Raw genomic sequence first — 15,096 nt, 5'->3', positions numbered from 1 at the left:
CCACCGAGACTAGTAAACCAGTGTTCTGCCATAGGGGAAGACCACTGAAAATCATAACAGCCAAGAATTTATATTGATTCTGACATTTTTCTTCCATCTGATAAGGGTTACAACCACAAATGTTTCAGAGACTCTGACACTTTCTAATGCTGTGATATATTGAAAGTATATTATACTTAACCGTGAATGCTGAATGCTGATGAAAATTATATTCAATAGCTTTAGAGTTTCTATAAGAGTTTCTATTAGAGGCTAGAACCTATTAAAATATTGTGGGGGGGGGTTTCTTTCAATTGAGCATTTGCTATTTTGTTAACTATAATCAGCATTTTAAAATTAAAGAAGCGAGCACACATTTACATACAGAGCTTTGTTGGAGGCTTTGATCACTGGTAGCAGTCTCAGAAGAGCCTCCTCTGAAGCTGAGAATTTCTTCAAGTCAAACACATCCAGATCTTCTTCCGATGCCAATAAGATGAAGACCAGAGCTGACCACTGTGCAGGAGACAGATTATTTGTCAAGAGACTTCCTGAACTCAGGAACTGTTGGATCTCCTCCACTAGAGAACGATCATTCAGTTCATTCAGACAGTGGAACAGGTTGATGCTTTTCTCTGCAGACAGACTCTCACTAATTTTCACTTTAATGTACTGGACTGTTTCTTGGTTGGTCTGTGAGCTACTTCCTGTCTGTGTCAGCAGACCTTGTAGTAGATTCTGATTGGTCTGCAGTGAAAGACCCACAAGGAAGCGGAGGAACAAGTCCAGGTGTCCGTTTGGACTCTTTAAGGCCTTGTCCACAGCAGTCTGATAGAAGTATTTCTCGTTAGATTCTCTTCTTTCAAACTTCCTGGAGGTTGTGTGGTTTTCTTCCAGCAGATTGACTCCAGAGTCGATGAAGGTCAGGTGGACATGAAGAGCAGCCAGAAACTCCTGAACACTCAGATGGATGAAGCAGAACACCTTGTCCTGGTACAGTCCTCTCTCCTCTTTAAAGATCTGTGTGAGCACTCCTGAGTAGACTGAGGCTGTTTTGATATCGATGCCACACTCTGTCAGGTCTGATTCATAGAAGATCAGGTTTCCTTTCTGCAGCTGATCAAAAGCCAGTTTTCCCAGTGACTCAATCATCGTCCTGCTCTCTGGACACCAGTGTGGATCTGTCTCAGCTCCTCCATCATACTTAACCTTCTTGACTTTGGCCTGAACCACCAGGAAGTGGATGTACATCTCAGTCAGGGTCTTGGGCATCGTATTCCACTTTCTTGTTTTCAGCACATGCTCCAGAACTGTAGCAGTGATCCAGCAGAAGACTGGGATGTGGCACATGATGTGGAGGCTAGGTGATTTCCTGATGTGGGATATGATATTGTGTGCCTTCCACCAACTTCTGAATCTCTTTCTGAAGTACTCCTCCTTCTGTGTATCAGGGAACCCTCTAATTTCTGTTACCCTGTCAATGCATTCCGCAGGGATCTGATTGGCAGCTGCAGGTCATGTGGTTATCCAGAGGTGAGCAGAGGGAAGCAGTTTCCCTCTGATGAGGTTTATCAGCAGCACATCCACTGATGTGGACACCGTAACATCAGTCAGGTTCTCAGTTTTGTTGAAGTCCAGAAGAAGTCGACACTCATCCAGACCATCAAAGATGAACACAACCTCGAAGTCATCAAAGCTGCCGATTCCTGCTTCTTTGGTTTCAGTAAAGAAGTGATGAACAAGTTCCACCAAGCTGAACTTTTCCTCTTTCAGCACATTCAGCTCTCTGAAAGTGAATGGAAATATGAACTGGATGTCCTGGTTGGCTTTGTCTTCAGCCCAGTCGAGCGTGTATTTCTGTGTTAAGACTGTTTTCCCAATGCCAGCCACTCCCTTTGTCAGCACTGTTCTGATTGGTTGTTCTCTTCCAGGTGATGCTTTAAAGATGTCTTCTTGTCTGATTGTTTTTTTCTGGTCTGTCTGGTTTCCTGGATGCTGTTTCAATCTGTCTGACCTCATGTTCATCATTGACCTCTGCAGTCCCTCCCTCTGTGATGTAGAGCTCTGTGTAGATCTGATTCAGAAGTGCTGGATTTCCTGCTTTAGCAATCCCCTCAAACACACACTGGAACTTCTTTTTTAAAACAGATTTTTGTTTCTGACAAACTACAATGGGAGTTCCTAAAGGCACAAAAGGGCAAAAATATCAATTAAGTATTTATAAACTAGAGATGCCACTTATTTCTACAACAAACAGGTTTTTGAATACATTTTTGTAGATCTCTTGACACATTAGTAAATGTTTTTGTTTTCATCTAGCATAAATCTGTAGAAAAATCCTCTTACTGCTCTGCAGTCGGTCAGCCAGCTCCTCCTGCTTAATTCCCCTGAGGAAGTCTAATGTGATCTTCAAAACTGCATTTCTGCTGCTTCTCCTCCGCTCTTCATCCTCACCTGCTAATACTTCCTCATCTTCCATTTGTCTCTCTGCCCATTCTGGGTAATCTTGACGCAAAACCTTGTGGATCGTCTTCAATTCATTCTTCACAAAAGTAATGATGTTGTCTTCCAGCATCTGGAAAACATTACTGCATTAATGATCTAACCACCCCTCAATCTCTATAGGGTGCTGGGTAAAGAGGAAAGCAGAAGGAAAAGACACACCCAGAAGCAACAAACAGAACAATACCCCAAGGTGAGACAAGACAATGTTTAATGACATACAGTAATGTATACCAAGGCAGTAAAAACAGGGAGTCGAAAAGTACTCAGTCATCATGAAATTCCCCCAGCAACCTGAGCTTATAGCAAAATAGCTATGGGATGGTTCAGGCTCACATAATCAAGCCCTAACTCAAAACTTTAATCACAAAGTAACACTAAATGTCTAATCCTAAAACCAGAGAGCATCTCTGTTTTCTGAAACCAAACTGGGAGCTGGTTCTACCCAAGATGGGCTTTGCAGTTGAAGGTTCTTCCTGCCATTCTACTTTTAAAAGCTCTAAGAACCAGAAGTAAGCCTGCAGTCTGAGAGAAGCATGCTTTTTTGAGATAAGAAGAAATAAGATACCGCGATCTCTTTAAAATATGACAGAAAATCCAGGTTTTGTTGAGCTTGTATGTTGGTTCATCACTGCAGTATTTCTTTACTACAACCATGTTCAAACACTGGGTTGAATATTATTAAATCACTCTAACTGTTTGCAGTAAGCACTAGGTCCCTCCTTGAAATTCAAAGCATCGCTTATTTAAAAGAATTGAGATATATTTCTATATAACAGCTCCTCTCTGTTGTGACCTTCTCACACTCATGAAAGCAATGACTTATAAAAGCTGGCCTAGGTCTTCCACTGCACCTGGCATCAAATTATTGGTGACCTTTGTGTCTTGGTTAGGTTATGTTTAATAAATGATTTTATATTTATGTAAACTTTTTGTGTAAACTCCCTCCTTGTCACCTACTTTGAGGTGACAAGGAGGGCGTTTAGGTGCTTGTTTGAGATCTTTAGATCCACTGGTAAGATTAAACTTTAAGTCACTAATGATTTACAAGTTGGCTTGTGGTTTGCTAAATGCTTATCTAAGTTTAACTGAGTTGGAGTATAGCCTCATTAAAGGTGGCCCAGGTCTTTCATGCAATCCAACATAGAATAGACTAGAACATCAACTTACTGGTGGTCTTTGCATCTTGTTTAGGTTACGTTTTATTTAGGTAAACGTCTTGCATGAACTCCCTCCTTGTCACTGGTCGAAAGGGATATAAGAATAACTACATGTATCACACTATGGCATGTAGATGGAAGGAGGTGGAGATCTGACCATCAACCTTCTACATGAGAGACAACCAGTTCCCATACCCCCATACCCATCATGAACATGACTGTGAACAGAATGAATACAAAACTAATATTGTATGTGTACAGACCATAAATATGGAGTCCAGGTGTGTTTGTTGCTGCTGGGCAGACTGACTGCTGGGAACCTCTGAGCTCTTGTCCACTCTGTGGAGGAATCATGAAGAAGAGTAAAAATAATATAGACAAAACATTTTGGCCAGGTTTTTGTTGTCTATGAAAATACCTTTAACAACATACTATAAATAAAAATGTGTGCACAGCTAAACAATCGGTGCACAGTGCAAGTTTAGATATTAAAATCTGGACAAAAAAAGCTGCTCAGACAAGAGAGATATCATCACATTGCTCAGCTATTTTGAACCCAAGTCATCAAGCAACAAACCTGGGAGTGGTCCTTGACTCATATTTTAAGCCCAGGGTTAATTTGTTGTCTGTCATTACATATGATTTGTAATCACCTAAAATCTTTTCTCTCTGAGAAACTAATGTACAGACTTGACAGCAGCATTGTTTTGCTATGTGGCCTACAGTATGTGATGAATCAACAACTGATCCATAACTGTGCATTCAGAGTGCTAACTAGGAGCAGAAGGAAAGAACACATTATGCCCGTTTTACAGTCCCTTTACTGGTGTTTTGAATGTTAAAATATTTTTGCTGATTTTTAAAGCATGATTTGATAGGCTCATTCCTGTGTAAATGTCTCACATATTGAGAACAATTGAAGTGGTTTCTGTGAGACAATTAAAATGAATGAATTATCAGCCAAATTCTCAAGATCCACCAGAGCCTTATAATGATCTCTGTCACTGTAAGAACACGATGTTAGAATCCATTTGGGAATCTTCAAATTCACATGTTGCAAAATGTGACAGCTTTTAGATAAGTGAGAACTTATAGAATAAGGATTAGAATACATAGAAAAACCTAGTAAGTCAAATTTTACTTTATTTTGGTACTTCTTACAACCACAATTCTGTGATTACAAACTCTCAAGTCAGTTAATACAACTGCTCAATTACAGCCACTCTAATCACAAGTTTGTTAATTTGTATGCTTTGCTTGTTGCAAATGTGTTACAAAACTAAAACGTGTACACTTGTAGCTATGATGTGAGACAGGGGAGTTGGAGGAGGCATGGAGGGACTAGGGGTAGAGCTCAACCAATCAGAAAGCAGAAGATCAAATCCTGCCTCTCCCTCCTTTTCTCTGTCTGCCATGCTGGATTAATGAGCAAAATGTGCCAAGGTAACTTTGTTGAAATATATTAGCTTAGTAATTAAAGAGGATGTAAAACAATGCACATACACAGCAAATTCAAAAGTGTTAAATGTTTTGGTGTTAATAGTCTTCTTGCAAAAGTAGAGTTAATTTTACTCTAAGTAGAGTCACATTCTTTTAATGTAACTCTGAGGTGTAAAATGATAGTAGTTAAAATTGAGTGTTAAAAATGTGTGTTTCTATGTCAAATCTGGAGGTGTTACAATGGAAACATTAACTCTTGACCTCTTAACTCTGAACTCCTACAGGGGCTATGACACCAATAGAGTAAATTCACAGACTCCGCCCCCAGCACCATAGGCTCCAATCGAAGCTGAAGTGAAGCCGTTTCAGAACATTTTGCTCTACATATTTGAGTTGTTTGCCATGCTTGGTAAGTCATTTTTTCAAAGACTGTTTCAATTATTATTATTAGCTTTTACTTCTGTGGCTCTTTGGAGTTGCGACAAAGCTGTGTGAAAGGCATTAACCATGTTGCTCGCTGATAGCATAATATTCTGTTTTAGCTAGCTGAAAGGTATTGTTTACGGGCAAATACCACAGCCTTGAAAAAAGCTTGCATGTGAATTTTCAGTCAAACCTTTGGTCAAATACACCTAAAACAATGTCTAGAATGTGAAATGTTGGTATAATGGTGCTACTTGAAGCCTGAAAACGATCTTCCATAAAAAAAAAAACGAGCAAACAGCAGTAGCAGGCGTCCTGACTGGATTCTACATTAGCATAGATCCCTCCAGAGTTTTGTGCACACGGTTTAGGTAAAAATGAAAAAGGTTGAGGTTTTACATTTAGTTCAGTATTACCTGTTGCCTGTGTCCTTGTCTTTTGGGAAAATACTTTACACAAGAGGATTCCTTTTTTTTTTTTACTGTGCTGCAATTGTTTACTGGATTATTTGTGCCATTAATTAGTGTCAACTAATTTTTATTCAGTCTCCACACAGGATATGCTTGTGAAGATGGAATATGGGGGAGGGCAGAAGTGCGTTGAAGTTCCACAAAGGGATGAATGAAGGACATGCATATTGTATTGAAGAAATAAGTGATGAGAATGCTGTTATTTGCATTTACCAGCTCACCTATGTCAGACCTTTTGATAAACAAAATTCTAATGAAAGTGAGAACATGTACACTGTTACATCTTTCAGAAAATGTTTTGAAATTGTGGTGCACAGTTCAGAATAAATGTTTTTCAAAAACCATTGCGTCTTTTTAGTAAATGTTTATTTCCAAAAGAAATTTCTAGAAGTTCAGAACAGTAAAATTCCCGCTTTTTAGAATGAATTAGAAGATAACTCTTACGTAGTTAAACTAAAATACTCTTTGAGAGTTAATATATAAACTCTTAACACCAAGTGTTAAATTATCAACTCCAGAGAGATTTGGTGTTTAACACTAAATCAGAGTTAACGTACCAACTCTCCAAAAAGAGTTAAATTAACACTCTCTGGTGTGGACCCATATAGACACTTTAATAGTGTTGAAATCAAATCTGACAGTGTTAATTTGGACACGCTGGATTTGCTGTGTACAAAAGCTCATTTACATGATGGAGCACAGCTTTAAAAAAAAAAAAAATCAAATAGATGTAACATTGTTACATCTATTTGATTTTTTTATTTTTCAATTTAAGAAACAAATAATGAGTAAAGTTTAATTTTTAAGAACATTTAAAGAGATCAATTTTGACCTGTTCCTGGCTGCAACAGTCTTTCCCAAGAGTTTTATGTTAAGAGATCTAGGATGTACAGTCCACTTTCACTGTCTGTCTCTTTAGCAGTAAATCTTTCTTTGTTGTTTAGCTAAATTGACTCATTAATAAAGCACTTTATAAATGAGGACTGTGTGGAGGATGGCCTGTTTGAGTCATCAGACTGCCAGGCCAGTTGTACTGGGCCATGCAATCACTTGACAAAGCAGACGTTTGCGATGCGATCAGCACTACTTTATGCAATAAAATATTCTCACCTTTCCCAAGCACAATGAAACAGTTTACTACATAAGAGGTTACTACATGCATATCACACCAAAAACATAACTGTTGTTACTGAAGACAATTGGAAATCCTATCATCGATCAGCACATCTGCAGCCAAAAAGAAAAAAAAAATCTCCACATTAAAATCTCCTTCACTTACATTTGGAAATAATATGAAATAATATTACGGAATTCAGCCAGTGAGATGACAGGAGAAAAGTAAGGTCTCCAAAAAGTGTGGCATCTCTTCCTCTGAGCCTCTGCATTGTTTTAGCTTTTTCGCAGACATACTAGTGATGGGATTCCCATTCGTGCTTTGCTAAGAAACCTAGTTTTGTAGTTTGGATGTGCTTTGGAAAAGGGAGACTACTGATTGCTGCTGACTGCACTGCAACAGACTAGAGGAAGAAACAAACAAGTTTTTGACTCCGGTGAAACACCTCTTACCTGACTTAAACAGGTTCTCCTCCACACTGTCCTCATTTATAAAGTGCTTTACAAACCTGAACATTACAGCTAACAGCTGGATTTTTCCGACTGAGTCCAGCTAGCCACTTACTATTAAAGACAAGAAGAATGAAAGGTGCTAAACTTTTTGGAGACCTTTTTTTTCTTCATGTCATCTCACTGACTGGATTACTTCATATTAGACAACCCAGTATCACTGTATCAAACATGTTATAAACATGTCCATTTCTGGCTTTGCCTCTCCAAAATGTAAAATAGACATGCATGAAGAAGCATGGGGAGATAATATATTTAAACCCACGAAGTTGGTAGTCAGCAAAAAACATTGAGTACCTTGCAGGGTCCTTAATCATCAGAATCAATTAAGCTAGCGGGCTATTATGTATATATATGTAAATGTGTTAATAATATCTGTTTAAAAACTTTCCCGGATTTAATTTTCATGTTGGCTTGAGATAAAATATCTCATTCTGCTGTTACTGCAATTTATTGCAACTTCTATGTGCCTGTACATTTCATGTTTTGAGAGGCAAAGCATGAAATGGACATAGTGCATGGCTATTACATGCTTTTTCATGATATTAGGTTGGATCAGAAGTGAGGATAAGCAAAGTGAATGCAAGGCCTAATTTTTAAAGTGCTTTACAAACCGGAATATCACAGCTAACAGCTGGATTTTCCTGTAAGAGTGCATCTAGCCAAACAAGAAGGAACCACTTACTACCGAACAGACAGGTATGAAACTGAACAGTATATCCTTGATTTTAAAACAGGAAACACATTGTTGCAGCCTATGGAGTGCCAGGACTGCCATAATGCATTAATTAAATACACCATTAAATAATTAATTAAATGTGGCAATAATTAATTAAAATTAATTATTAATTATTGACACATTTAATTAATTATTTATGTATTTCACATTTTAATTAATTATTGACACATTTAATTAATTAATTATTGACACATTTAATTAATTAATTATTGACACATTTAATTAATTATTTATGTATTTCACATTTTAATTAATTATTGACACATTTAATTGATTATTGACATATTTAATTAATTATTTAATGATATATTTATTTATTTCATTTTGGCAGTCATGGCGCCTGGCTCTCATCATGAAATAATTTTATCTGTCAGCCTCACCCATCAAACTCAGGGGGCGGGGTTAACGCTGATCGAGTCAAAACCATTGCTTTGGCCTGGTGGCCATTGTTTCTAGCACACAACAACCGGCATGTGGAAGCTAACAGAACTGAACTTTGAAAAACCCTGTTTGTGTGTCACCAAATACCGTTTTAATATTTTTTTAGCCGAGAATGTAGTGGTTTAATCTTCATGTGTCTGGTCGGTTTGTCAAGATACAGCCTCTTTGCAAAAGTGCTTCGATGATTTCGGAGATGTCTGCCCAGTCTCACGGCAAAGCGTGGGATAGACCCGCTCGCCTCGCAAGCAATCCCACCGACAAAGCGCAGGCCCCGGTACACAGCTGTAGTAACCCCCGCTGACTTCTTTTACTGAGGTTATATTTATCGGTGTTTTATTTCCTGATGTTCTTATGTGTCCTACGTGTTTCAGTCGCCAATTCTGAATTATAACTAACATTAAAAACATGTTTAAGGAGGAGAGAGAGCAAATAAATCTGTTTAACATCTGATCTTTGGGTTTTTGTTCAGTAATCAGCGTGACCTGTGTATAAACGCATAAAAGAGATAACGTTGGTGTTTCTGTCATGTAGTAACTGCTGGCTTTAACTGTACAAAGGTTGTTCGACACTATGAAACACATACAGACTTCATGATGTTCGGCTAATATTTTTATAGTGAATATTAATCATGAGGGTAAACGGCCCTGTACACCACGGAGCGAGGTCAGCATATCCACGATATCCTCAGCTCCATGAGTTAACACAAAGTTTCCCAGCTGACTATCTAACTGCCAACTATTCCAGAGACGTGAAAATATACAGCATAAAGAAAAGTGTAAGAGACTCAGCAGCAGATTAGAATAACAGTTATACATTTAATAAATCACCAAATGAATCCAAGAAACGAGCAAACCTGTTCCGACAATTTGAGTTTGTGTTCCCTCAGCTGCAGACTCGCTGCTGTTTAAATGTTTGAAAAGGAAGATTAGATATAAAAAACGTCAAACATAGACTCAGTCTGCCTTCACATTTGATATGAGGCCAGCACGTATAGTGGCTGTGTCCTGTTTTAAGATCATACATGTAAAATTGTTGTCTGACCTCCGTCGATCCAGCCGCTCAGAGTCCGTGGTTACCATGGTTACTGCATAAGCAGCTATAATGTTAACAGCTGGCACTGAGGAAACCTACCGGCAGCATGGGTGTTTATGTTTTTCATTGCAAAAGAACTGTCTGAATGGTTAACTGAAGTTAACTTGGATAAATTATAGTTAAGGAGTCTCACAGATAACGCCTACGTGAGCTGTGCGACTGTTCACCTGAAATCAGCAGGCTATTACTGAAATACACGTGCTATATCATAAACTATGATATAAATAGGGAGGTCCTATTAACATGTTTAGTTTTAAAGGACACCTTCCTGCCTTTAGTCTCCTTCATGAGCAGTATTAGTTTTCTTCTAACATCCAGAAGTCTGCACCATGTGTTTCATAGTTTGTAACAAGCCTTTGACAGGTAAAGATAACATGACCGAAAAAGCAAAAAAAAAAAAAAAAAAAAAAGAGAGTGTTGACATAAGAAGAGAAAATGCTCTCAATTATGGAGACAGGCAAATGGTTCATTTATGTTTGATGTGTGTTTATTCCTCCCTAAATATCGTCGGTGAAGTTTGCCATGCACGTCAGATTTTCCTGCGCATTTTTATACCTCTGCCAACAGAGAGAGAAAAAAATCACATTCTAACAGACAGCTGGTGCTTAGAATACAGTTGAATAACTATTAAAAAACAGATGATATTTAGATGATAGTTCAGTCTAACACATGTGCCAGTGAACCATTAAACGTCTGTGAAACTATGCAGTTATGAAACGTAACATTAACCTCAGCCAAACCGATTTGCTCAGTTGTAAATAAAACAGCGAAGTAAACGTGACCCGACAGACAGAACCTGAGTGAATGAAGTCCAGCGTTTAACCACTGAGAGCTAAAACTCAGCTGAGGTTTCAAAGCTGTGTGCCGGTGATTGGACATCAGCCGCTGATGAAGCTGCTTCGCCTATAAAGTGCTCTGTAAGGAAACAAGCTCCAGCAGCTCTGCGCTCGGGGAAAACACTATATTTACTTATCTTGTGCAGAAAAATGCGCTGACATTGCTTTATATCGAGTACCGGCTGCCCGGTTAAACTGTGACTATCACCAGGTAACGTAGGCGTGTTTCTTGAATTAGCAGCAGGTGTTAAACAGCTGACAGATGAGGAGGAGGATGCATGCAGGTAAACTGAGGGTCTGTTGAGCTGATCGCTGGTGTCCTGAGGAAAATGTCAGCTCATTCTTTATGTTACAGAAGCACAGAGACACAAGACCAGGCGGAAAGAGACAATCGTTCGGTGAAAATGAGAATCTGCGAATGCAACATGTGGAACACGGAGAGTGGAATATGTAAACAAACCGGTTAACGTAACCCCCTGGGTGCACTCTGCATGCTAATTGTTAGCAGAGCTAGTGAAATCTCTGAAAACATCTGAGCACTTTTGCAAACATGTTCTATGTTGACAACCTGACCAGACATATGTCGCGACATTCGCGGCTAAAACACTGTTAAAAGTGTAGCTGGTGACAGAAAAACGGGGTATTTTAAAACTACACCACCACCATTGCTGCCTGTGATTTGATCTGCATTCTGGGATACCTGGCTGCCCCAAGTCTACACAAGCAATCGATTATCTAGGATCGACCTGTTTTGACTTACTTTGCACGGCAACCAATCAAATGTTAGAGAAGCTGCATGGGCAGCGTTAACCCCGCCCCCTGAGTTTGATGGGTGAGGCTGACATCATTATTTCATGATGAGAGCCAGGCGCCATGACTGCCAAAATGAAATAAATAAATATATCATTAAATAATTAATTAAATGTGTCAATAATTAATTAATTAAATGTGTCAATAATTAATTAATTAAATGTGTCAATAATTAATTAAAATGTGAAATACATAAATAATTAATTAAATGTGTCAATAATTAATTAATTACATGTGTCATAACTATTTATTTAATTAATTAATTCCAATTTTAATTAATTATTGCCACATTTAATTAATTATTTAATGGTGTATTTAATTAATGCATTATGGCAGTCCTGGCACTCCATAGAAGCCAGGGACAACTGAAAAATTGTGATAGTTTGTCTTTGGCAGCATAAAAAGCATTTGTTTTAACCAATACTTTGCACAATAGGAATGTCCAAAGAACTCAAAGAATCTAAGAGGAACTATAGATTTATACAAGCTGGGATGGTCTCCTGGAACAATTTCAAAACACTGCAGATTCCAAAATCATCAGTTCTTGCAATTGTAAATAAGTACAAGTTATCATGATGTGTCAGCCCTGTGCCAAGGTCTGGAAGAAGTCCCAGATGGTCAACTTTAGATGGAAGGAAATTGGTTAGGATGTCTGGAAATAACCCAGGAACAAGTACACATTAAACATGATTTGGGAATGCATTAAGCAGGCTTAACATTAAGCTTTAGCTTAACGTCAAATTAATTATACTTCATATACAGACCAGAAAGAACTTTTAAGAACTTTGCTTGATCTTCTAAAGAGAGATCAGTTTAATTTATAAAGCACCAAAACACAACAACTGCCGCCTCAAGGCACTTTGTATTGTAAGATAAAGACCCCACATTAATGCAGAGAAATCTTTACAATCATATGGCCCCTTATGAGCAAGCACTTTGGTGACCATAATACACCATCAAGTAGTTCATTTAAATCAGACACCAAACTGACAGGTATCAAAGAGTTCATGTTACTATCAGCTTACCTCTCCGCAGCAGAAGGTTGTTGCTCCTTAAATTCAATCAAGCGTTTTTTAGACTGGTCACTCTTAACGGACACTAAGCTGGGTTCAGATCCAGGATGATGTTTGCGTTTAATTCCGTGTTTTTTCCTGTGAATAATGATCGAGCAGTGATATGAGTATATTAGCAGTAGTAGCATTCTGGCTGCAGAGTTTCTGTGTGGAGTTTGCATGTTCCATGTTTGCATGGGTTCTGTTTACACATAGTGACCTGGTGTAAGAACACATTTGTTCCCATTTCTTTAGTTGAATCTATGGAAATGTCAGCGATAACACAGTTTGACAGCCATAAAATAGCATTTATGTACCAACGAAGTGATTCTCGAAGAGCTATTAGCTGAAAAATGGAAAACAAACCAATAAGCAACAGGTCTAAACACAATCTACAGCAAATTATCAGAATCTGAAAGTCGTGTTCTTAATAGCAAAAACTCCAACATAGATCTGAGTAAGGACCAGAGAGATGTCACTGGCGTTTCAGTTGATACAACTAGTTTTGCCGAAGTCTCATTAGAAATGGTCTCCTGGAACAATTCTACAAACTCTGTTTTGCCTTGCATACTGTATTTACATTATTTTTACATGTTTAAATAAATCAATGCAAGTATTTCCAGCAAATTAAAAAAAAAAGAAGTAGGGAACTTAGCATCAGCTAAAGGAGGAAAAAGAAAATGGGAAATAACCCCCAATTACCCCCCTCTCATTATGCAATTACAGCAACATCAAATTAATTATACTTCATATACAGACCAGAAATACTTTATGAACTTGCATCTCCTGAAGAGGAGACCATTCAGTTTTATTTATATAGTGTCAAATAACACTAAGAAACCCCAACATATCATATGGCCCCCTATGAGGAAGCACTTTGGCAACCATTAAACACTATCAAGTAGTTCATTTAAATCAGACACAAATTATCAGCAATCAAAAAGTTAATGTTCCCATCAGCTCACCTCTCTGCAGCAGAGGGTTGTTCCTTAAATTCAATCAAGCGTTTTTTAGACTGGTCACTCTTTAAGGACACACAGCTGGGTTGAGGTCCAGGTTGGTTCCTGTGAATAATAATGGAGCAGTGATGTGAGAGCTGAGCTGTGACATGTTAAAGAGTCATGGACGGTTAGAGATGGTCATCTCACCTCTGAGCTTTGGTCTGGCTCTCATGTTCCCCACACAGAGTGGTTTTAGAGGGAGGGACTCCCTCCTCTCTGTCCTCACACTGATCCATGCTGCTGAATTCACATCCACATCAGCTCACACACACTTTCTACCTTCACCTGCAGAGGAAACACAAATCATTCATGTGCACATCAACTCAAATCCTCCTTTCCATCATGTGTGCTGTCCAAATATCAGCTGTTCTTTTCTGCTTCATCTCAGTGTCAGAAGAGAAAATAAGAGACACATCCAAGATAGCAAAATTGGCATGGCCTGGATCTGGCCCACACAGTGTGCTTAAACATGGTCCATATACCGCAAAGAATGACGGCCCTCTGGTGGTCCAGATCTGGTTTGCCCGAGGTGTCCCACACATGGGCCAGAACAAGCCCAGTTGCAGACACACTAGATATCCTGTGCTGGCCCATGTGTGGATTACCTCTGGCAAACCTGGTCTGGGCCACCAAAAGGCCATCATTCTTTGCGGTATGTGGGCCATGTGTAAGTTCTATGCAGCCACGGGCCAGTTGCAGACACACTGCTGGCCCTGTGGTGGCCCAGAACAGTTTCAACTCTGGCCCCAGTTTTCAGCCTAATATGTACATTAATCAAGCCACGCAATAACAACATGTGCTGGAACATAATAGTACAAAAGTAACATGACAAAACTCTGTTCAGACAATGAATGGACTGATATATAGCACTGGATTACTCACAGTGCTCTATGCAACATGCCACATTTACCCAATCACACACTTGGTCTAAGCTGCTTCCTAACTACATTAATTCTCTTGACATACAGACTGGAAGAGCCAGGGATCGAACCACTAACCTTCCGGTCAGTAAGTGACCTGCTCTACCTCCTGAGCTACAGCTACCCAGCAGAAAAGATGTGCAAACCCTCACTAGGTTTTAGATAAAGTGTACACTGACAATCCTGTCAAACCTGCATTTGAAACGTTGGCTACCACAGCAGTATAGTATTGCAACAAGGCATTTGGGTCTTCTAACTAAAATAGGAAAATACGAACATAAATAGTACTATAATTGCTAGACCTGGCCCACATCTGGTTGACATACACTCTGCCATGACACCAGTCAGTTAGAAGTGCCAGCTTGATGCCGGATCTGGGCCCGTTTTCTATGAGCCTGGGCCACATAAACCAAATCACAATCGGGCCAGATGTGGCATGCCATCATATAAACAGTGCCATCTACTCCAAGCCTGGCCCATATCTGGATGACATACCATTTACCATGCCAGAAGTCAGCCAGCAGTGCTGGCTTGACACCAGGAATTGGGCCAAACCTGTCTGCAAAGTGGGATTAAGTATCAAAATTTCCATTAACGTTGAAAATTCT

General features: G+C 39.0%; 1 long non-coding RNA gene across 1 annotated transcript; it reads right to left on the bottom strand.

The window, feature by feature from the left end:
* Positions 1–3,613: 3,613 nt before the first annotated feature.
* LOC120741896 lies at positions 3,614–13,766 on the bottom strand. Its single transcript, XR_005697715.1, has 4 exons — positions 13,716–13,766; positions 13,533–13,631; positions 12,541–12,666; positions 3,614–3,980 (listed from the first exon to the last, which is right to left on the bottom strand). It is a non-coding gene; the product is annotated as an uncharacterized LOC120741896 (long non-coding RNA).
* Positions 13,767–15,096: the final 1,330 nt, after the last annotated feature.

The sequence above is a fragment of the Simochromis diagramma genome, unplaced genomic scaffold (assembly GCF_900408965.1).
Source record: "Simochromis diagramma unplaced genomic scaffold, fSimDia1.1 OVJJ01000254.1, whole genome shotgun sequence".
Classification (NCBI taxonomy): Eukaryota; Metazoa; Chordata; class Actinopteri; order Cichliformes; family Cichlidae; genus Simochromis; species Simochromis diagramma.
Note: the sequence above shows the minus strand (reverse complement) of the source record. Positions and strands in the feature narration are given on the sequence as shown.